Source organism: Dermacentor albipictus, unplaced genomic scaffold (genome assembly GCF_038994185.2).
Source record: "Dermacentor albipictus isolate Rhodes 1998 colony unplaced genomic scaffold, USDA_Dalb.pri_finalv2 scaffold_15, whole genome shotgun sequence".
Lineage (NCBI taxonomy): Eukaryota > Metazoa > Arthropoda > Arachnida > Ixodida > Ixodidae > Dermacentor > Dermacentor albipictus.
This window is the reverse complement of record NW_027225569.1, coordinates 14,199,113-14,224,006: the sequence shown is the minus strand read 5'-3', so window position 1 is coordinate 14,224,006 and position 24,894 is coordinate 14,199,113.

Here is a 24,894-nt window from a genome sequence, read left to right as displayed (position 1 = left end):
CCGCCGGCGCCATGCGGTGACGGTTTCGACCGCGCATGCGCAAGTCGTGATGTTTAGGGCTAGAAGGTCTCGAGGGACGCGAGAGACGTACACTGCACACGGCCTCAAACTACGGTGGAGTGGCTTCCCGCATCATGGCGGAACGAAAAAATTACCGACGATTACGTTACTTCCTAATGCGAAATTTGAGCGCAGCAAATAAGCTGTTTCACCTTTTCGATAGATTGAGGCAAAGAAATCGAGCAACACATGTATGCGCTATCACAGAATTTTTTTTTATTTTTCACACGTATTCCTTTAACAAAGACTCCACTAACAGTTCTTGACAGTCATGAAGGAAGCTTTGTGGTCGGAGAAATAGGCTGATATATGTTCGACTTGGTACACCAATGCTTGATTCTCAAAGACGAGATCTATACAAGTGCCTCGCGAGGTTGTCACAGCCGTGGGACGCGTTACGAGCGAGAGGAACGGGATGTTCTCCCGCATTCTCCCACAACCCGAGACTCGCAGGAAGAGGGGGGAGGGGGGCGGCGTGTACACCCAGCGGCAAACGATGGGGGCAGAAGCGCGCGCAGCAAGCGGACAACACGATAAAGGGAGGAGGGAAGAGATAGCAGCGACTGACTGATGCCGCTGACGCCGATAGTGAGTCAACCCCTATCCGCCACACAAGAACAGGGGGGGGGGACCCTTTCCTCCTCTTTCTGCATGGCGGCGACGGTGTTCTATGCAGTCACGTTATCTTGAATCTCTAGCAGCGTCAGCGGCATCCAGCGGTATCAGTCGGCCGCTGCTAGCGCTGGGGGGATGAAAGGGGGGCGGAGCTGGTTACGAGGCCGACGACGACGACGACGCGAAACCCAGGAACGGACGCCAAAGAGCTGCGCTCTAAAAAAAAGAAAACTACGACGGAGCGTCACTTGATTCTGCTAGCCTCGGAAGCCAACGTTCGAGGCGACTGCGCGGGCCTTGTGCGCGCCCGTTGCCTCTTGTGTAGGGTTCTGCGTACATGGTTGCTGGACTATTCGAGATTGTTTGGTACGTGGTAACCTTGGAGGCACGTGGAAGGTAAGGGGTGGTTTTCAGCTACCACACGTGTGGTCCTTCGGTGCAAATGCGTTGCCTTGATATCAGGAGAAGTCATGGGCGCCCCACCCATCCCGCCAGAATTATTAAAGGGTTTGGTGACATGCGCCTAACCCCACCGTTAGTGGAGTACCTAGCACTCTCAACTCCAAAGTCATACACAATTCTCGAGCGTTGCCTGGTGTTTGTTGAAATCAGCTGTTGTGCACCCCAAAATGGGCGCCTATTTTCTTGCTATTTTCCCCCGCTGTCTTGCACGTTGATTTACCGCACGCACCAGCGTAACCTGTCATGATTTGGTCGGTTATCTGAGTGACATAACGAAAACTCGACGCCTCCGCTTAAATACCCGAAACTGACGCAACCAAAGCTAACCGACAAGAATGTAGCGCTTGCCTATCACGTGACAGGGGCCAACTTCTCCTCTATATTCTTTTCTATGAATAGTCTTTAAGCATATCACGTGACGCTCCCCCTTGTGTATTTCTTCAGCCATGAGCAACGCCCTCACGTTCCTTAATGTCGGCTCTACAGTGTTGCCACTACAGCGTTCGTCCTTCGCAGCTGGCACGAGTTACGCAAGCAAATATATTTGCGTTTCTGTTGAAGCTAACTGTCAAAGACGCATCCTAATGCATAAACTGGTGTCTGCGGAAGGGATTATAAATTACAAGCTAGTTATATCTAATTATTTCCATTGACACTGACAACCGTTATGACACGCCTGGTGATCACGCTACACGACTTCATTCATACAGCGCAAAAGCAGTTGTACGGCCTGCTCTGTCGTGCCATATCGCCCTCACCTAGAGTTAGAACGCTGCGTGAGGATCTAAAGCGCAACGTGTAACTTTGCTATCGCTTTCAATGCTTCTCCCATGCGAAACAGCGGTTCTTTTCTTTTTTACTTGATTCTTGTTCTCTCTGTTTTTTCGCTCAGAAAATCTGGCGATATCTCGCCTCGTACGGCGCCATTCTGCCTCAGAATCTCGAGCTGCAGTTGAGGAAGTGTAGCTTCTGCTGCTGTCCTAGCTACGGGAATCTCGGAGGCCACAAAAAGGACACAACGCTTAGAGCAATGCCAGATAGGTTGCGGCCATGTGTATGGAAGAGTCGCGACAATAAGGTTTTCTTTTTTTTCTTTTCTTCGGTGAACGAGCTAAAACTATAGGCAGGTGGCTTTACAGATCTGCTCGCACAGCATGCTTTGCATAAAACTTCAAAAGACTTCAGAAAAATTATCCTGCACACAGGCAGGGTATATTGCGGGCTGTGTAACGTTGCCTTTAGGTGACAGAGACGCCTCGTTGGCTCTATTCGCAATGTCAGTGCGGCGCTTATTCTTACTTGAGCGAAAAAAGTTGTGACCCACTGGATGTTGGACATCATATGATATATAACGTATACCTCCCTCGTTGGAATTCGAGGGAGCGTCACGTGTCTGTTGTGGCCTCGGAAAGCTGACCGCTCACTCAAATGAGCTGTTGTGTTCGTGAAACTAGGGTGCGTATTTTCTGGCTAATTTTTTTTTCCGCAGGATGAAAAGATATCTCGCGGGATTGGTGTTTGTCACGTGTTTGCTTCGCAAAAGTTTCATTTGTGCGTTTTTCATTGCGAAATAAATAAATAGCATTACCCTGCGCTCTAAACGCCGAAAACGTCGTCTTTCCTTGAGGTTTACATGTACTATTTTCTAAGATTGTGTGGGGCGATATTCTTGTGCAGTTGAGACGCGCCACTTGAGTTCTCGCCGCTCTGTTGAGATGCACAAAGCATTGAGCCGAACGACAGCGTCGACTGGGACCGTCTGCCAACACAGTGGGCCTCAAATGGTATCGGGGTCCCCATCTCGCCGTTCCATTGTTGGGCGCAAGATGGCACAGTTTTTTTGCCGACAGAAAAGTAGTTGTTGTGGAGTCTGGTCTCTCGCTTGAACGCCAGTACGTGTTTCCAGGGCGAATGACGTTATATTGTTTCCCAGAAGATGTCCGCCAACGCGATAAATCGCCGTTGGAAGGGCGGCTTGGCTGCCTTCACACGTTTGCAGTGCGAAAGTTTTCCTCCTTTTCCTGAAACCGCCCCGAAACGCGACGAGTCGTCCTTCAGTCGTCGATGCGGGTTGTTAAGCGCAGTGCTGGTGAATTCCTCTACGCCTTCGTTCAATAGAGTGCTGGCGCCTGTCTGCTGCCTAAAAGACGAGACGCGTCAACGTAATGTTCGGTGGTTCGGTGCCTGAACCGACTAGCATAACGCAGACTCGACTGCTTCCCACACTTGAATTCCTTCGCTTAACCTCGGCGTGCGTTTTCCACGCTGACTGTGTGAGCATATTACTAAACCGCCGCAGCAGACCCAACCAAAGTGAGCCGGCTATAGCTACCACTTGCCTATTACGTGAGGGCCCATTTCCCATCATCCCATTCCTCTAAATTTTTATGACTAGGCTTCAACATTGTCATGCGTCGTTCCCTGTTCGTGTTTTGCTTCCTCCATGCTACTGGTGTATTCCATCCGCCATGGAGCGCATTCGGCTCTACCGTGTTGCCACTACAGCGTTCGTCTGTCGCCCGCTTCACGAGTGCCACACGCAAGTAGATTTGCATTTCTGTTGAGGATAAGTGTGCGTGACGCACCGCAACGCATGCACTCGTCTGAGGGGAAAAGATAGGAAAGATCAAGCTAATTATATCTGGTGTTTTCTTTCGGCGCTTTTTCCCTCGCTCTTGCTCTACCGAGATGCAACCCGGGCAAAACCACTGCCGGCGTTCATCATCGCGCCAGCATTGTGACATGCCTGGTCACAACGCTTCACGACTCCATTCATTCTCCGCAACAGCAGTTGTACGGCCTGCTGTCTCTCGCCATGTCGCCCGCACCTTTGGTTGGAACACTGCGTGAGGATCTCAAGCAGACCGCAGAACGTGGCTATCTCGTTGAATGCTTCACACAAGCGAAGCAGTGGTTCTTTCTATTTTACTTGGTTGTTTTTTTGAAGTGTAGAGCTGGGCATATCTCGCTTCTTACTGCAAGGTTAAGCCGGAGAAACTCGAGATGAAGTTGAAGAACTGTACATTTGTGGCTGCCGCACGCTGGCGAATTTCACAAACCACGAAGCGCCACAACGTTTACGGGAGCGCAAGACAAGTTTCACCTACGTGTAGGAAAGGGTCGGGAGGAAAGTTTTATTTTCCCTTCTTGTTTTAATGAAAGGGCGCACGCTACTGACGGGTGACTTTCCAAATCTACTTGTGTAGCAAGCTTCGCGGAAAATTTCAAGCAGCCTTTAGACAAAAACATACAGACACCCAGGAAATCATTACGGGCTGAGTAAAATAACTTTTAAGTGACCACGATTGGTCTTTGGCTCCATGAACAACGAACACGTCCATCAATAATTGCTTCGTACCTCGCATATGTCATTGTAGCTCAAAGGGTTCATGTCATTTGCTGAAAATAAACTTCTAAACAAAGCTTCTGAATTCAACTGACGTATAATGCGCCACCAAATGATGTACATAACAGAAGATATAACAAATACCTACCTGTCTAACAGGAGCTCTACCAGCCATCTTGTGGACATTTCAGGAACGCCTGGTGTGCTTCAGGCAACAGGACCTCGAAACCTTAAAAAAAGATGAGTGTAGTGTCATGTAGCAGGGTGGTGGGTAACATGCCACTAAATTCTGCTGAAAAGTATTTTAACGTCTCCAGAGGCCATTAAGTATCGAGAATAATGCATGCCATTTTCAACACCCCTAACGCCCTTGTCATTTAGTTCAACGTGCAGGCATGTTCAATATCTTTTTGACCGTCAGTTCAATGTGTATGTTATATAGAAAGTGCTCTCGGGAACAAAAATTCAATGAATGCAAAAAAAATCATTATAACGAACATGAGTTCTTCAGAGACAAGCAGTTAGTTTTTACGTCGTAAATACTAAAAGCTTGCCTCATTAAAAACACATGGTAATACAACGCAATATGCTAGACATGTCAGATTTCAATACCCTGAAGAGCAGTAGATAACATTTCGCATAAAAAATGTTGTGCCCTGCATGACATGTCCTGACATACGACAACATTAAACTAGATACATGCAACCACTAAACATAGCCATTGCAGTCATTACGACACGGCAATGGACAAGAGCAATCAAAAACTATGTGAAAATCGGCGCCACCAAAGCTGAACAAAACAACCTATACTGCATACAGCAGTTACCGAGAGGTATGCAAAAACATTGGCTTGCGTTTGGGATTTTTCCATAAACCGGCCCTCTAAGGTTACGAAAATTTCAAATAGTAAGCCAGCTATGCAAGCGTAATTGATCCATGAGGATATACAGAAAACATGTAATTCTTTTTGGCATGTCCTTAAGAAGGGTCCAACGGGGTCGCTTGCTGAAACCACGGAGTAAAAAAAAACATGCCTTATTAGCATTATCACACATAACTTTGCAACCATAACTACACACGCAGCTTACTCTGGAATCTTTGTGCAGAGAGGAGGAGCCAGTTCCCGATCGCGCATGTCTAGCTTGCGCACATCACGCCCCTATCGCACCAGTCGTGACGCAAGCGAAGCTGAAGTCTATAGCTAGCATCGCGCGAGGTATTCAGACGAGGCGTAGCTCGGCAGTACGTTTGTTCATCCGAACCAGGAATGGACGCTTTTGAGAGACCATTCGAGAGACATTTGTATGAGGGCTACGAATTTGCAATACGTAGGAAAGGTTTGACGCTTGCTCGGCTACGGATACATATAATTGCGAAGTATAGAACGTTTTTACTGGCAAGACTGGTCTCGTTCCTGTGAATTTGTGTACAGAGCTCAGACATGGTAGTTTTGCGGTAGGAGGCGAGGAGAGGTAGCCGTCGTGGCCACGGTTTATTGAGGCCGGCCAGTCATGGTGTCGCGGAATCTTGGGAGCGGCCGGCACCGCAGCCGCGTAAGACGAGGGCGCAAGCGTGTTCCATTCAGGCGCTTTCTGAACGTGCGCCCATCTTCTTCGCACTCTTTGGAGGCGATAGTCACGTCACTGCTGGGCCCCCTCTACAAGTGCGAAGCGCGATTGAAATTAGGTCCAACCGGACACTCCAGGTAAAATGCACCGATGGTGTCGTCGTTGGTAGTGCCGGGATCACAAAATCCGAAAGAGATGCACCAGGCATCACCGGCAGCGTACGTTGTGAGCGAGGCGTAGCTATAGTAACACCATTGTGTGAAATTGCGACATGGAGCTGATTTCGGAGATAACCGGGCCTGTAAAACACGGAGCTCCAAAAGTAGACTGTCTAGCAGCCCGGTACTTGCGTGGAAAGCGCACAAGTTTTGGTCACCAGTGTTGTTGACGTAGGAGTGAGTGTACAGCTGAAGAAAGCAGATGGCAGGGCTGCACCTGCAGAACTTCGTTGGACCATGCTTCCGCAGTAGGTGGGAGCACAAAAGTTCGTAAGCCTCGATTGCTGCTGCTTGCGGTGAAATCTCGAATGCCGAAAGCATAAGGGCAGCTGTGGTCACTCAAGGCATCGCGAAGGTTATGCTTGTCGCTTCGTCTGACCTGCGAGAGTGAAACTGGCGCATATTGAAAGAGATGGCAGAGCCTCTTTATAGGTGATGAATGAGCTGTCCAAGAACGTAAAGCAGACAGCCTGCGGGAACGCCCAAGGAAGAAGAGCGGTGGGCCATAGAATTGTAGAAATCGCTTACGTTTCGCCCAGTGAATTCATTGGATAGAGTCGCCGCCCGGCTGCCTTTGAGCTGGGGAAAAGGATCACGAGCCGAGTAGAGGTCTCATGCTAGGGCCGGCGCGTGCTGTCAATCAGCGTGGGTAGACGTAGGAGATGTGGGACGAAAAGACAAGAATGACGCGATGATTCAAACAGCGAGAGCTGTTTTGAGTGAGCGCTCGAGGTGACGTAGTCAGCAAGGACGGCTGGGCGGAAATCCGCGCAGACGTCTGTGCCGGGAAATTACAGCCGGTGCCTGGAGCACACCCACAACCTGGAACCCTGCTGAGCAGGAAATTGTTTTCCACCTGGATGAACCAGACATCCGGCATGTTGATGAAGAATTCCCGTACACCCCACAAACTCTGAACAACTGCTTGAGAGCATGAGGCCATGCCACTCACCTTAATAACGTTGGCGCGTTGACGCTGGCATGGCTGCGCTCAATAGTCCGGATCATGAATTTGTGGGAGGCGGCGCTAAGGGGTATAGCCGCTATGCCTACATTTTATATGGGGCGGCCAGCCATGGTGGCGCGGGACCTTGGGGGCGGCCGACACCGTGGCGGCACAGTATCATCGCGCTTGCGGGTTCTATCTTCATGTTATCTGCACTTGAACCGACCTACTTAGCCTGCTTTGGAGACGAAAAAGATGGATATAAACGTGAACTCCGAACACGTTTATTTTGAACTCTTGGTGCGTTTTTTTCGAGTCCATGCTTGGCAAGCTTGATGCTAGAAGGTAAATGTGCTGCTCTTATCGCGCCGTGAACGGTCTGCCGACGCGATATCGCGCCGTCTCGTAATCTCGTGCTGGACTGCCGGCGCCTAGACCTAGGAGTAAATCACTCGTTCCCGTTTGAGGGCCGAGAACCGCCACTTCGCTCTCCCATTCTAGACAACCGCACATCACTGCCACGTCAAATCTGCCCGCAACTTCCCGCGTCAGCAATCGCAGCGAATTTCGTTAGGATCAAGCGACCGCGCTAACAACGTTTGCACATTATTCTTTGTGTGGTTCTTTTCTTTTTTATCGTATTCGTCGTTTCGAATTATGCCTTGTTGTCTTCCCGGACAGCTGCAATTTGCGCCATGCTTGCAGTCTTTTGTTCCGGCGCATTGCGATATTTATCCGCGTTATTTGATTGTCTGCACTCTGCCACTCCATCTTCGGAAAAAGACACGCATCCGCATTAAACCTATAGTTCCCTCTTTCACTGCGTGTGGAACTGCAAGCGACTGGAAGAAGCTTAAGAACAGTTGGACTCCTTTCATTTCCGTAGAATTCCTCAGCAGCGTGCAGTCAACAAACGATTTGAGACAGTGCGTTTGGTTTGCGGAAAAATATTATATCTTCTTTAAGGATACCATATTCCTGATAACAACAACGGTGGTTGTTATACAAGCTTTTCACGTGATTGATTGGCATAAAGTGGGGACTGCGAAGTATTCACCCGGAGGTTGCGAAAGTAAGCATGATTGTATGACGAGGAGCTGGAGTAAAGAAAGTCTATAAGAAGGCATAGTTTAGAGCGCGTGGTTGACAAACTTGATGTCTCAGAAGCGCCAGCGTTTCAGAAATCAGAAGCTCCGAAGAGGACCAAAAGTTGAGTGATAATTACCATGAGAGCGATATTTTCTTCCGACATATTTTCATCGGCTGTAAATATAAGATATCACCTTAAATTTGCATTGCATCGACACCAATATAAGGAAATTAGATTTTCGATAGCCCATCCTCACTGATAAACACAACTGGTAAATTTGAATGAATGAATGAATGAATGAATGAATGAATGAATGAATGAATGAATGAATGAATGAATGAATGAATGAATGAATGAATGAATGAATGAATGTGTATTGTTTAGTGGCGCAAGGGCCAAGTATGGCCAAAGAGCGCCATGACTGATAATGTTGTGTTAAGTGCCGATTTGTGAGTTGCGATGGTGGGATGTGACATGGCTGTAAAGTGGCCTAAAATCAATCCGTATCATAAAAGCGTAAAATGATATATAATATTGCTACGGCACAATATGTGCGATCACGAAAGGCCAGCAGCGTGAAGACGACGACGACGATTAGATGCTAGCGCGGGCTGTTGGCTCTTGGCCTAGCGCAGCGTATTTTCCTTGTAAATATATTTGTACATAGCTTTTCGTCTGCGTCATCCTACGTAACATATCTGGTGGAGGTGGACGTTCCCTGTACCTCGTCACGGAGCTTCGCAGTGGCCGGTACGTCGAGCCTTCCGTCATGGCTCCCGGCGACGACAACCCGACTCCGCCGGCTCCGACACCTGCTGCCCCTTCGACGACCTACATCACTCTCCCCGCTACCCGTGATCCTGGCGTATTCTCGGGCCACGATGGGGAAGACGTCGATGACTGGATCAGCCTCTATGAACATTGCTATGAAATGCTCTCCGCACATTCTGCTCTCATCGATTGTTCCGCCAGTACTCTCCGCCTTGACCTGCCTGTTCTGGATCCTACTGAACCACACCCCAGTCGCCTCAGTTCCGCCGACTTTGTTCGCTTGCCACCTTCGGCACTGACCTACGTTGACCTAGTGTCATCCCCACCAGTCCCCGACGGTCACTACATCGCGGCTCCTATGCAAGACGTCCTCCTTACACACGGGATCACATTACCCCATACAGTTTTATCTATTACGGCGAATTGCGTCTGCCTGCCAGTGGTCAACTTTGGCTTGACGACAGAAGTGCTGCCACGTGGGATGTCTTCGGCCCAGCTTTGTTCGTTCGAGGATCACTCAGTAGCATCCATTGCAGTAGACGACACTTCATCCGATACTTCTCTACCATCGCAGTCGACAAATTGTTCCATCGCTGACTTACGGAAAATTATTGCGCCCGACTTGCCCTCCGAGCACGCTCGTGAACTCTACCGCGTTCTGTTTTCCTACCACGATATTTTTGACTTTAACGATCGTCCTTTAGCCCAAACTACAGCTGTCAAACATCGCATTAATACCGGCGATGCCCCTCCTATTCATCGCCGCCCGTATCGAGTGTCACCAGCTGAGCGTCAAGTTATTCACGCAGAAGTTCGCAAAATGCTTGCTAAGAACATTATTGAACCGTCATGTAGTCCTTGGGCGTCACCGGTTGTGCTGGTAAAAAAGAAGGATGGCTCATGGCGCTTTTGCGTGGATTATCGGCACCTTAACAGGGTTACCAAAAAGGACGTCTACCCCCTACCTCGGATTGATGACGCCCTTGACTGCCTCTACGGTGCTCGCTATTTCTCCTCTATTGACCTTCGCTCCGGCTATTGGCAGATTGCCGTGGACGATCTCGACCGCGAGAAGACTGCCTTTGTGACACCCGACGGTCTTTATCAATTCAAGGTGATACCGTTCGGCCTATGTAACGCTCCTGCCACTTTTGAACGCATGATGGACTCCCTTCTTCACGGTTTCAAATGGTCCACGTGCTTGTGCTACTTGGACGACGTTATCGTATTCTCCCCAACGTTCGCTACGCACCTCGAGCGCCTCTCAGCAGTCCTGGCCGTTTTTCGGCGAGCCGGTCTGCACCTCAACGCATCGAAGTGCCAATTCGGCCGTCGCCAGATTACCGTCCTTGGACATCTCGTTGACGCGAACGGAGTGCAACCGGACCCAGGCAAGATCCATGCTGTTACGCACTTCCCTGTTGCGACGTGTGTCAAGGATGTGCGCAGCTTCATCGGCCTTTGTTCGTACTTCCGCCGTTTCGTGAGGAATTTCGCCGCCATAGCACGACCACTAACCGACCTTTTGAAGAAAGACTCTCCTTTCCAGTGGGGCGATAACGCGGCCTCTGCATCCTCACATCTAATCGACATTCTCACAACACCTCCCGTTCTGGTCCATTTTGATCCTTCTGCGCCTACCGAAGTCCGTACTGATGCCAGCGGTCACGGAATTGGAGCAGTACTAGCACAACGCCAGCGTGGCCACGACCGTGTTATCGCTTACGCCAGCAGGCTCCTCTCACCCGCGGAGCGCAACTATTCCATCACTGAGCGTGAGTGTCTGGCCCTAGTTTGGGCGGTTGCGAAATTCCGCCCATACTTATATGGCCGATCCTTTTCCGTTGTCACAGACCATCACGCGCTTTGTTGGTTATGCTCATTGAAAGACCCTTCAGGAAGACTTGGTCGCTGGGCCTTACGCCTCCAAGAATATTCGTTCTCTGTCACCTACAAATCTGGCCGACTACACAAGGACGCTGACTGCCTGTCTCGCTACCCGGTAGACGAGCCTGACGACGCCGACAGTAGTACCACCGACGGCATTTTCTCTGTGTCTGCCTTCGCTAACATCGCCGATGAGCAGTACCGAGACCTATCGCTGCGAGTACTCATCGAGCGTCTGCGCTCTACACCTACCGACGCATCCGTTCGCCGATATGTCCTCCAGGGCGGCATTCTGTACCGAAGGAGCTTTCTCCCTGATGGCCCTGATCTTCTTCTTGTGCCAAAACATCTACGACAGGCTGTGCTCTTTGAGATGCATGACGCACCCACTGCAGGACATCTTGGGGTAACCCGCACGTACGACCGCGTCCGCCGCCGCTTCTATTGGCCTGGTCTCGCTCGCTCCGTTCGACGCTATGTTGCTGCCTGTGATCCCTGCCAGCGTCGGAAGACACCTCAGGTGCTACCTGCCGGTCATCTCCAGCCGATCACCGTCCCTGTGGAACCGTTCTTTCGTGTTGGATTAGACCTGCTCGGTCCCTTTCCCACGTCATCCTCTGGGAACAAATGGGTAGCCGTCGCGACGGATTACGCCACTCGATACGCTATCACTCGGGCTCTCCCTACCAGCTGCGCCACTGACGTCGCGGACTTTCTCTTGCGTGACATTATCTTGCTTCATGGCGCCCCGCGACAGCTGCTTACTGACCGTGGTCGAAACTTCCTCTCGAAAGTTATCGCTGACATTGTGCGTTCCTGCTCCATTCAACACAAACTGACTACTTCATACCATCCTCAAACCAATGGCCTGACAGAGCGGTTAAACCGTACTCTTAGCGATATGCTGGCCAAGTACGTTTCCAAGGACCACCACGACTGGGACATTGCCCTTCCTTACGTAACATTTGCGTACAATTCTTCCCGGCACGACACCGCCGGATTTTCTCCCTTTTATCTCCTGTACGGTCGCGAACCTACCTTGCCCCTAGACACGGCACTTCCTCCTGCTGCGGTCTCAACAAGCGAGTATGCGCGCGACGCCATCGCCCTCGCCGACCATGCACGCCAGCTTGCCCGTGCTCGACTTACGGCCTCACAGACCACTCAGCAGTGTCAGTACAACGCCCGCCATCGTGACGTACAGTTTTCACCTGGTGCGCTCGTGCTCCTGTGGTCGCCCTCTCGTCACGTCGGACTTTCAGAGAAACTTCTTTGGCGATACACAGGGCCCTACCGCGTGCTGCGCCAGGTGACGCCTGTGACGTACGAAATTGCTCCTGTGGGCTCAACCTCGTCCTCTCCTGTGGCATCTAGTGATGTCGTACACGTCAGTAGGCTCAAGGCCTACTACACTGCTTCCGAGTCCGATCATTAGTCGCTCCGGGACGGCGCTTTTGCAGCCGGGGGTAGTGCTACGGCACAATATGTGCGATCACGAAAGGCCAGCAGCGTGAAGACGACGACGACGATTAGATGCTAGCGCGGGCTGTTGCCTCTTGGCCTAGCGCAGCGTATTTTCCTTGTAAATATATTTGTACATAGCTTTTCGTCTGCGTCATCCTACGTAACAATATAAAATTATGATAGTGATACATATAGTTGTCTATGGATCTAGTACGCGTGATCAGTGATCGTGGAGCTAAAATGCAAAAATGTGGAAATAGCACCTAAGCCTCCGGGAGGCTTTTGAGCCCAAAGGTTGGGAGGCAGGTGCTTTCTTTTAGTGCAGTTATCGCAGCAGAAACCTCAGTTAAGAGGCCGTGCTACGGATTTCCTGGTGATATGACATAAAAACTGTGTACATCTTTTAAAAATGCGAACAAGTATTGATATTTAAAGAGCGGTTCCATACCTATGATCATAAGAGGATGAAGGGGAATTTGTTGACGGTGTGGTAATGGAAAATGCTTTTTCCTATAAGCGTCTAATTCAGTGCATTGCAGCAGGATGTGAAGCGCAGTAAGTGGCTCACCACATTTATCACACATGGGCGGATCGCCACCGGACAAGAGGTATGCGTGTGTGCTGTATGTGTGTCCTATCCTGAGTCTGCAAAGTGTTACTTCTGTGTGGCGGTTCTTTGATACCGGCGGCCAGTTGCCAAGATACGGCTTGATAACATGTAGTTTATTTTCTGTTTGTTCGTCCCACAAGCACTGCCAGAAAGCCCTTAGCTTTTTTCTTATTGAGGGCTTGAGGTCCATTACAGGGACAGTCGTGGAAGTGTTGGAAGCGTTCGCGTTGACAGATGTGGCTAGCTCGTCAGCCAACACGTTTCCCTCTATCTCTCGGTGCCCCGGCACCCAGCATACGACGATATGCTGTTTGGACTGATTGGTTGTGCATAAGGCTGAGTAAAGAGATAGAATTACAGGGTTTTTATATTTCCTGACAGTTTTCAAAGCATTTACGACACTCAAAGAGTCTGTGTATATAACTGCCTTTGGGATATTAGATTCATTTATGTGTTTAACGGCAGCCAATATCGCGTAGGCCTCTGCTGTGAAAATACTTGTGTTAGGGTGCAGAACACCGGCATCTGAAAAAGATGGACCGACCGCTGCGTAAGATACGCCAAAATTACACTTCGATGCGTCTGTAAAGAATTCAGGAGAGCAGTATTTGTTCTGTAATTCGAGGAAGTACATTCGTATATGCGCGACAGGCGCGTGCTTTGTAACAGCTATGAAAGATGTATCACAGTCCACTGGTTGCCACTGCCATGGCGGGGGCCGTATAGCAGGGGATATAAGGTGGTATTCAAGCAGTGGAACCCTTGTTTCTTCAGCCATGTCTCTAACACGCATGGAGAAAGGCTGTGCCACTCTGGGCCGGTTGCGGAAAAGTTGGCGACTGGACAAATCGTTTACGGTGTAATACGCGGGATGCTGACTGTTTCCGTTCACTCTAAGAAAATACATGAAGGACGAATATGTTCTCTGCAGATGCAGTGACCACTCATCCGATTCAACGTACAGGCTTTCCACTGGGCTTGTTCTAAAGGCGCCTGTGGACAGGCGAATTCCCAAGTGGTGAACAGGGTCAAGCATCTTTAGAGCAGTTGGAGTAGCCGACTGGTAAACTATGGCTCCATAGTCTAGTCGTGTGCGTATGAGGCTTTTGTACAAGTTCAAGAGGCATTTTCTATCACTACCCCAGGTTGTGCGTGAGAGCACCTTTAAGATATTCATTGTTTTCATGCACTTGTCTTTAAGATATTTTATGTGCTGTACAAAGGTTAGTTTCGCGTCTAAAATTATGCCTAAGAATTTATGTTCCCTGTTTACGGGCAGACGCTCACCATGCAACACAATTTCAGGATCAGGGTGCAGGCCTCTTTTTCTAGAGAAAATGACACAGGTGCTTTTTTGTGGGTTCAGTCTGAACCCGTTCACATCAGCACATTTGGAGACCCTGTTAAGACAAAGCTGGATCTGTCGCTCACAGATAGCAAGAGAACTTGATTGAAAACCTATCTGCACATCGTCAACATACGTTGAATAGAAGATGTTATGTGGTATGTGTAGACGCAGAGAATTCATTTTTACTATAAAGAGCGTGCAGCTGAGCACCCCGCCCTGCGGCACTCCAGTTTCCTGTACAAATTTCTGTGACAGAACACTGCCCACTCGAACACGGAATGTCCGATTCGACAGATAACTTTCGATAACATTGAACATATTTCCGTGTACACCTAACTGTGAGAGGTCTCTCAAGATCCCAAACCGCCACGTTGTATCATAGGCTTTCTCCATATCTAAGAATACTGATAAGAAAAACTGCTTATGGACAAAAGCTTCACGGATACGTGCCTCGATACGTATGAGATGGTCAGTAGTGGATCGACCCTCCCGAAACCCCCACTGGTATGGGTCCAACAATTTGTTTGATTCTAGGAAGTGTAGTAGGCGACAGTTAATCATTTTTTCGAATACTTTGCAGAGGCAACTTGTTACTGCTATAGGCCTGTAACTCGATACCGAGAAAGGATCCTTTCCGTGTTTTAGGATTGGAATTACAATAGCCTCCTTCCAAACAGAGGGGATCTCGCCGGAAGACCAAATAAGGTTGTATAAGTAAAGGAGGGTTTTCTGTGTTTCGGATGGTAGTTGTTTTAACATCTCATATATTACGCGGTCTGTACCTGGGGCGGATGTATTACAACAGTTTAGTGCTGCCTGCAGTTCTGCTATACAGAATGGATCGTTGTACGCAGCACTTTTCGCAGATTTTCTTTCTAACTTTTGCTGTTTTATTTGTGTTTTGTATTTTAGGAAGGTTTCGGAGTAGTGTGAAGAGCTCGATATGTATTCAAAATGTGCACCAAGAAAGTTGGCTTGGTCTTCAAGGCTTTCTCCGTGGCTATTTACTAGAGGTAAGGAATACGTTTGTTGCCCATTAACTTTCTTCACTCTATTCCAGACTTTTGTCTCATCTGTGTACGAGTTGATGCTTGATATGAACTTCGCCCAACTCTCTCGTCTTGCTTGTCGGCGCGTTCTCCTTGCCTGGGATTTGACATGTTTAAAGTTTTCCAGGTTTTCAGCAGTTGGAGAATCGCGAAATATCGCCCACGCTTTGTTCTGGTTTTTCCGTGCTTGCCTGCATGCATCGTTCCACCAGGGAACACGCCGTTTGGAACACATGCCGCTCATTTGAGTAATACATTTACATGCGGCATCAAGTATAAAAGCTGTAAAATATCTAAGAACGTCATCTATGGTTATACCGGACATCTCAGTCCAAGTCATATGTGTAAGAGTTCGGTATTGTTCCGAATCGGCTGAGTCAACATTCCACCGAGGGACCTGCGGGGGAAGTTGATCTTGTTTCGGGGTAGTTAGGATTATTGGGAAGTGGTCACTCCCATACGGGTTGTTAACCATATTCCATTTAAAATATGGTAAAAGCGTCGGCGATAAAATGCTAAGATCTATGGCAGAGTATGACTTGTTGGCTAGGTTAAAATACGTGGGCTCCTTCGTGTTCAAGAGACATGTTCCGGAGGAAAAAAGTACCTGTTCAATGACGCGACCTCGCGCATCACAGCGTGAATCGCCCCACAAACTACTGTGTGCATTAAAATCACCGAGAATCATATAGGGCTCCGGGAGCTCATCTATTAATGATTCTAAGTCGCGTCTGTGAAGCTGATAATGTGGTGGTACGTACAAAGAGCAGATGGTAATGAGTTTATTTAAAAGTACGGCTCGAACGGCCACGGCCTCAAGGGCCATTTGGAGCCTCAAATACTGACACGCTACACTTCGATCAGCAATGATAGCTACACCGCCAGCTGATGCGACAGCATCCTCGCGGTCTTTGCGAAATGTAACATACTTTCGGAGAAAGTTTGTGTGTATAGATTTTAAGTGTGTTTCCTGTAAACACAGCACTTTTGGATTGTGTTTGTGGATGAGTTCTTGCACATCATCAAGGTTTCTAAGGAGACCTCTCACGTTCCATTGAATTATCTGTGTATCCATGTTGATAGTAAATGGGTGCTGTGTGTACAGAAACAGAAGGCATTCCCGATGGCATTTCTGCTTCACTTTCGCGGCTTACTGCCTGATTCAATAGTGAACTAATGGTAAAAATATTTCATTATGAATGTGCATAAGCGTGTATATATAATATTTGTTTTTCCGATTTCTCGTTCATCTAAGAGAATGAAGCCTGAACACCTACATCCGGTCGTGTCCAGTTTTCCTGCCTACCAGAGCAACAAAGCGCGAATCTTCTTCAAAGATGTCTTTTTTCCACAAACGAGTTAATGACATCAACGCACGGTTTAAAGAGAGTGAGTTCATAAGTTAAAGTTGGTTCCAACAAAGAACCTCACATCTCTTAATCCACACAATCCCTCTTCGAATCGCGCTTTTGTAATTTTCATTTTGAATATTCAGCATTCTGCCGGTATTTATATATACGGAGCTCGTGGCCTGTGTTCGCTGTACTTGCGTAGATAATCATGTTGTATAATGAACTCCCTTTTGCTCCCGTCTACTTGTTTTATTTTTCCCTATTTGTTTCTCCCCATCAAATTATTTTGTCTGTCAAATTTTTGTATTTTTGTGCATTGTGTCTTGTGCATTGCTGTTTAAGTGCGCTTGTAAAAATGCCGGTGAAGCTGTTGCAGGGCGCAATAAATAACATGCGATTGATTGATTGATTCATTGATTGATTGGTGTTTTAGCAATCAATTAATTTATTTATTTGCCTTCTTTTTCTTCTTTTTCCTATTATTATCATTAATTACAGTTTTGTAGACACTAATACACATTCGCACGCAGGGGAACAAAAAGAAAATATCAGGATAGCACGAAATCATGGCCAGGGGACAAAAATGCCTGCTAGCTCCTCAGGAAATGGAAAGAGAGGGAAGGAGGAGAGTGGAAGAAAGAGCGAGATAGCCGCTTCGAGAGGCACCATTCATATTCAAGGCATCCATCGAGAGTGATACGAGGCAGGTAATGAATACGGCAGTTCCCCAGCGAGAAATACGCTCTGTGCAAACAAGGCAGGGCAGCTCAGTTTTCAAGTGTTCAGATGTGTCGGTGCAAAAACACGACCGCTTTGATGCCCGCCCTTTTTCTCTGCGAGCACTCGGGCACCAAGGCACAACCAACTCGGTGGGACAGTACCGGCGCAGCGAGGCACGAGGCGGCAGCGAACCCAAGAAATTCAGGCGATCCAGCGAGATCCACTGGTCGGAGTGATTCACTTGGAGTGTCGTCGAGATCGCACAGAAGTTCTGGGAAGCCGGAGCCTTCGTTGGTGTATAACTAGACACTCCTGGACGAGCCCATTCATTTGGATAGGCGCATACGGTGTCAAAGAAATAGGATCGCCAAGTATGCATGGTTCTTCGACCTAAACCACTCAATCGGTAAAAAAAAATAACCGAAGATTACGAATTTCTAGGGTGAAATTTGAGCGCACCTTTATGCGTGTTTTCATTTCGCGATATATTGGCTGGCGAGAATATTCTGTCCCGGGTGGCACGTTGCAAACAGAGCGAAGCGTTTCACAACAAGTAACAATAAAAGCACAACGGTAGCGGGGAGTAGAGTCGACTATCGTCGATTCTACTCGTCGACTCTAATCGACTCTACTCGGCGACTCTAATCGCGTCGGCTTTAATGCATGGGTAGTCCAAGGTGACATTGTAATCACTGGTGCCCGCGTAGTTTCAAGAAGAAGCTGCACAACTAGCGTCATCCATACGATGAGATTACAATACTATGGCGCCGTCTCGTAGTCTCGTGCCGGACTCTGCTTTACTCCTCAGCCTTTCGCCATACTCTCTTTCTCCACTTTCCACATCATGCTTTCGCTCTAGCCTCCTCCTCCGCTTTTCTCCTCGCACTCTCTGCTTTCATCTCTCGCTGCACACCGCGTTCACTCTCTTCTTTCGCTGTGTTCTGTCGCTCGGTCAAGAGAGACAACGCCACGACGATCGCCACAGAAATGGGCGCCTAAGTGGTGCGCTCTAACACGTTTGATAGTGACATTGCACTGTTTCCATCGTGCATTTATGGTCTTGCCCTTGCCAGCTGTCCGGTTTTGAGCATGCTCCTTACTTCTACTTAAGCTGATTTTGTGTGCCTAATACATCATTGCAATAGCAACCACATGGATGCTACAAATACGTTTGCGCCATCGGCCCCACCGCCCTGCGGTGTCGCTTCCGACGGCGCATGCACGGGCTGTGTTTTTTAGGGTTACAAGGTCTCAAAGGACGCGAGGGACCGGCAACGCTTTTGGCCGCAAAACACGACGGAGCCGGTTGCCCACACCATGGAGGACAGAAAAAAAAACTTGGAGGAAGTGTCACCTGAATCCACTAGCCTCGGCAAGATAACCTCCGCAGACGCCACCCATCCCGCTCTCCGGGGCCTTCTGCTTGTACAGTGCCTATTTTTTAGGATTCGGCCCACATGGTTTCAGGGCCATTCGAGATACAGTGGTACGTGGTAAGCTTTGTGGCGCCTGACGTCACAGCCTTGTAAGGACGTGGAAAGGGACGATTGCTTTTATGCTACCGCGCGGGACGTTCTTCACCTCAACTGCGCTCCCTTGGAACCTGGAGGAAATCTTGCGCACCTGACCCACGATGCAAAAATTTTTAAAAGTGTGGCTCCCTTGCGCTTAACACACCGCCATTAGTGTAGTTGAGAGCGCTCTCGCCTCGGAACCCACCCAGAATGCCCTGACGTGGCCTCGCGCTTAGTGAAATCAGCTGTTGTGCACCTTGAACTGCGGTGTGTATTTTCTTGCTGTTTTTGCCCCGCAGTATTGCACCTTGAACACCACACACACCTATGTAACGTGCGGTGGTTCGGTGCGTTACCTCACAGACATAACAGAGACTCGACTGCTTCACATGCTTGAACCTTCACTGACCACTTCGGGCGTTTGGGCCAGCAATCCACGCAGACCATTGAAGAATACGAGCGCTAGTAGTAATGAAGGGAAAAAGCTCTACGTTATATTAATAAAACTGGCTCCAGATACGGATTCCCACTCCATGCAAGAGCACAATAAATGGGTGAGTAGACATCAGGAAACGTAACCCCATCTACACAACAGGTCTGCGTCTTTATTACTATGTTGACTGTATCGCGGCCAATCACAACCATCGAATCGGTCCCGCTATACCGCCCATGATATCGCATCGTTCTGCCGCACTCCACTTCGGTATGTAATGGAATGGGTGACCGTATAGCAACAGGGGAATAGAAGGTCGGCACCGCTTTTCTGTAGCATTCGACGTTGGCTCTTTTCGTCATTAGTTTGGGCTGTCAGGTAGAGGTAGAGGGGCCTTTTGTGGACCCGTTACCACTAAGTGCCAGCGCTGCGTTGACTTCGGGAAAGGCCCTAACGAATGGGTGGGGTTGCCTCGTGGTAACCGTTTAATTAATGTTTGTCGGCGTATTGAGACGTAACAGCGTGTTCGGAAATCTCCATAGCAGAGGTAACAAAATCGAGGCGACTAGAATCCACCGCTTGCGTATCACGTGACTACGGCCTACTTGTCCTCTGTATTGTTTTTTCATCACTAGGCTTCAAGAGTGTCACGTGAAGCTCCCTCCTAGTGTACTCCTTCTGCCATGGAGCGAACCATCACGCTGCGTGCTTACACAGTGCTTACAATACAGCGCACGTCTTGCGCCGGTGGCACGAGTTTCGCACGCAAGTCAATTGCGTTTCTATTAGGGTTAACTGTGCATGACGCACCGTAACACATACACTGGTCTGAGTGGAATGGATTGTTAAATTTTAAGGACTTATATGTAGTTGTTTCCTTTGGCGATCAGAGCCTTTGTGACATGCCCGGGGACAACGCTGCACGACTCCATTCATTGTGCGTCAAAGCAGTTGTACGATCTGCTGTGTCAGCCCTTGTCAACCTCACCTAGTGTGAGAACACATCGTGACGATCTCAAGTGCACCAGATAACCTTGCAATCGCGTTCAATGCTTCACCCAAACGAAACTGCGGTTATTTTCATTTAAACTTGATTCTTTTTTTGTCGGCGTAAAAACTGCGACACCTAACGTTGTAAGGCACAGCTCATCCTCAGAAACTTAAGCTGTAGTTGGAGAAGCCTAGCTTCTGCGGCTGCCGTGTCTTGGCGCATCTTGGACGCCACGAAACGCCACATTGCTTACGGCAACACAGGACAGGTTCCTGCCGTGCTTACGGAAGAGTCACGAGGTCAGATTTGTTCTTTCTTGTTTTTTTAGTAGAAAAGGCCCAAGCTATTGAAATGTGTATTTGCAGCTACACTTGCACCACATGCTCCTCGTAAGATTTCAAGCAGCCTTTATAGAAAATATGCTGCAGACCGGCTGGGAATCTTTAAGGGCTGGCACCTTAGACTTCGGTTGACGAAGTTCCACTATTGGCTCCATTAGCGGAAGTCGGTATTTAGAATTTGTTCACTAAATCATGAACGTTAAAGCATTTATAGCATATACATTTCTCTCAGTAAGACCCCTACAAGCCCTCTCGTTCGTATTTGCTAACAGCTCGTATGCTTCTGGCAAGATTCCCTCGAAACCTTAAAAGAAGAGTCATATGAGAGGCAGCTAAATTGTTGTGAAAAGCCCTTTAAGCTCTCCAGAAGCCATAAGGCTTCGCGAATAGTGCATATAACTTTCAACATCCCTCAAGCCCTTAACATTTGGTTTAACGTGCATGTATGTTCAATATCCTCCTGAAGATGCGTTCATTGTGTACATTACAAAGAAGACGCTCTCAGAAACAAAACATTCAAAGATTTCAAAAGGAAAGAACACGAAGATTTTAAAGACCAGCAACTAATATTTGACTTCGAAATTAATAAAAATCGGCCTTGTTGAAAACACGTGATATGCTTGCACGATACGTTATACATGCCACACTTCCACACACAGAACTGCTATAGATAACATTTTGCAGAATTATTAATGTGTGCGCTGCATGACTTGTCCTGGCAGATGAGAATACTACACAACACACCACATGCATCTGCTGAACAGACTCATTATTGACGACGAAGGGTATTCTTGGCAGAACACTTGTCTCTGTGCTCTGTGAATTTTTTGTGAAGTCTTCGCCTTTCCAGCTGCCTCGCCTCCCCGTCTTGTGACCATGGACGTGGAGCATGCCAGAAGCCGGCTTGGCCAGAACTCACCATGGCCTTCAACCGCATGGAAGGGAGTTGGCTCCCCAAGTGAAACCGAAGACACCAAGCTGTACTCTCAGTGGCGTAGAAACGGGGAGGGGGGGCGTGGGCCCCGGGTGCGCGGGGCCAGTAGGGAGGGGGAGGAGGGGGCTTCATGTACGTCTGAAGACACCCGAAAATTGTCGATAGCCTCGCCTTCCTCGACTACAACCGGGGGGGGGGGGGCTGACAGAAGAGCTATCGGCCCCGTGTGCCAGACGACCTAGCTACGCCATTGTGTACTCTACGTCGGAAGGTGACTCATCCGAGGATGGCTTCATACCCGTCCGGAGTAAGAGGGCAAAGAGAACGATTGTCAACACAGCACTGTGAACTCCTGCGAATACAAAGACTCTGAAGTTGTCAAGGCCTGCGTGCTGGCCACCCGTCACATCTTTATGTCGGAAGAACCGTCAAGCAACCTACGATTGCTAAGCAGGCAAGCCCTATCCACTTTTTCTGGAATGTGCGGTATGGTACGGTATGAGGAACTTTATTGGATCCTGAACGTCAACCCTAGGTTGACGGGGGCCGTTCAGGATGGGACTGTCAGGCCGAGCCCTTCAGCCACATTGCGGGCCTTCTGGACTGCCCGTAATTGGTCCGAGTGATTCACTGTGTAGCATTTGCCGCCACAATTCTTGTTCCTTGTCACACTCTGTGAAGATCGTGGGGCATTGCCAAAGCATGTGGTCAAGAGTAATGATGCCATCGCACTTATTACAATTGGTTTGAGTTTCCCTCTCCGGATAGATCCTGTAAATAAAATCTGCACTTGGGTATGTCCTTGTCTGTAGCAAACGTAATTTGACCACTTGGGCTCTGCAAAGCTTACCGTGTAGCAATGGGTACTGCCTTCTGCTTAAATAATAGTGCTCCGTGATTTCATTATATGTTAATCATCGATCCCTCTTTTTCCCGGGTGAAGTGTAAGTTGCTCAGTCTTGAAGAGAACGGCTAGAAAGTCCTCGTGCTGCTTCAGTTGCCACCTCATTGCGGTTTCTCCGAGCTCCATCCACCACCCCCAGATGTGCTGGAAACCAGCGGATTTCGATCCTCTCACTGTTGACCTTCTCTAGTGATCTTGTTGCTATCCGTGTCACATATCCGTTAGTAATGTTGCGTATGGCTCTTCTAGAGTCGCTGTAAATATATGTCCACCAAGTAGCTCGGATGCCTAAGGCGATTGCTACTTGTTCTGCTACTGTTGGGTCCTTGGTGGAGACGGTGATGGCATCCCATAGTTTACATTCACTGTCTACAAAAACGGAGGTACACGCATCCTTATTTTTAACCCAGGCAGCGTCAGTGAATACCACCTGCTGCTTATGTTGATCTATCTCTTGAAGGAGTGCCTTGGCCCTAGTCTTCTGTCTCTCGAGGTTATGTGTCGGGTGCATGTTCCTAGGGAACGGGGTCGTTTTTGTTGTTTCTCTTAGTCTCGCTTGCATTTCTGTGAAGAATTCTCCTTAGTTGCGGCGATTGTTAATTTATACGCCTATTTCTTGAAGTAGCGCCTTCCCAGGACGTGTCCCCATTAATCACTCCTGGTGGGCCACCTGTTGAGCCTCAGCTATCTCTTGTAGTGTGTTATGCAGCTCTAGCCGCAATAAGCTATCATTGGCTGTGCTGATGAGACGTCCTAATGCAGTCTTTATAAGTTGTCAGATTAAAGCATTTAGCTTGTTCTTATCAGCCTGTGTTCATTGTAGCATGCCTGCCACGAACGAGTACTCGCAAAAGGTGAATGCATGTACCAATCTTATGGCACTGTCTTCTCCTAGCCCCTTATGCTTGCTGGTAATTCTACGCAGAAGCCCAATGACTTCTTCTCACTTGTTAGAGATATGTTGTATCATCCTGCAATTAGATCAATTCGCATCCAGAAGTCCGAGCACTCTAATAGTCTCCACCTGCCTATATGTCAATGCAGGGATCTACCTCTGGGATATATCCGTTCGGCTTGCGCAGGCTTACTACTCCGTAGTACCAATAGTTCTGATTTTTTAGCAGAGCAATTCAGTCCCATGCCCTCAAGTATTGTTTCCACCACATAAATGCTTTCCTATAGTTTGGTCTCTGTTTGTCCCTTATTACCTTCGGCACTCCAGACTGTTACGTCATCTGCATATATTGCAAAGTGGATACCCTCAATCTGCGCGAGAGCTCGAGGCACCTTCAACATTGCTAAATTAAATAACATGAGAGCAGTGGCGTAGCCAGAAATTTCGTTCGGGGGGAAGGGGGGGAAGGCTTACATTGCAGTTCGGCCTCCTCCTTAAGGGGAAGCTTTAGCTCGGGTGCTCCTATCTAAATACATGTAGAAGGAGAATTCGTTTTTCTCGGCAACCACCATATCAAATTTGACAAAGTTTGTTGCACTTATAAAGAAACCTAAATTCTAATTACAGCTCGTATTGAATTTCTCGTTTATATTGTCTAGTCTTTTTAAAAACTGATAAAATGGCTAATTTTCAGTAAACGAAACTATCAAGGGTAATACTCTGTAATTCAACAATGAAAAATCATATCACAATTCTGTGAATTGCATCAAATAGTACATCTACAGCGCAAATATTTGATATTTTACACATGAATCTAAAAAAATTGTAATATGGAAATATGGCTTTCGCAGAACCCTTCAACACATCGTAATAAATTGACGTAAGGTATAAATTGACACACCAAATTTGTCCGCTTTGACATTTATAGTAGATGGGGTTTACAGAAGCACGATATGTGTTCTTGATGCAGAGCTATTAGTTTGTAAACGTCATGCTTCCATTATGTTCGAACTTCCGAGTTTTCAAAATATTTTAAACAAAATTCAAGCCCTAAATCGAAATTCCGCTTCGAACAGACAATAGAATTAAATTTTCTCTCTCAAATGCCACACATATTATTAAACCCGATCCACAGAATATCTCAGAAAAGCGTTTCTGCGTCGGAGTTGGACCCATAGCTAAAGCTTCCTCCTGAACAATGTGTCGAGGGATAAAATACATAAATAACTGCATTCTCATTGCCAAAAATGCTGCAAACGAATGGCTGAAGGTTGCACCCTGTCAGAACAAGTAAAATGTGTGTTTTTTTCATAAAGGAATGTATTCGTATGTGCCAGGAATTCTGACCAAAATAACTGATATCAATGCTTCCATGT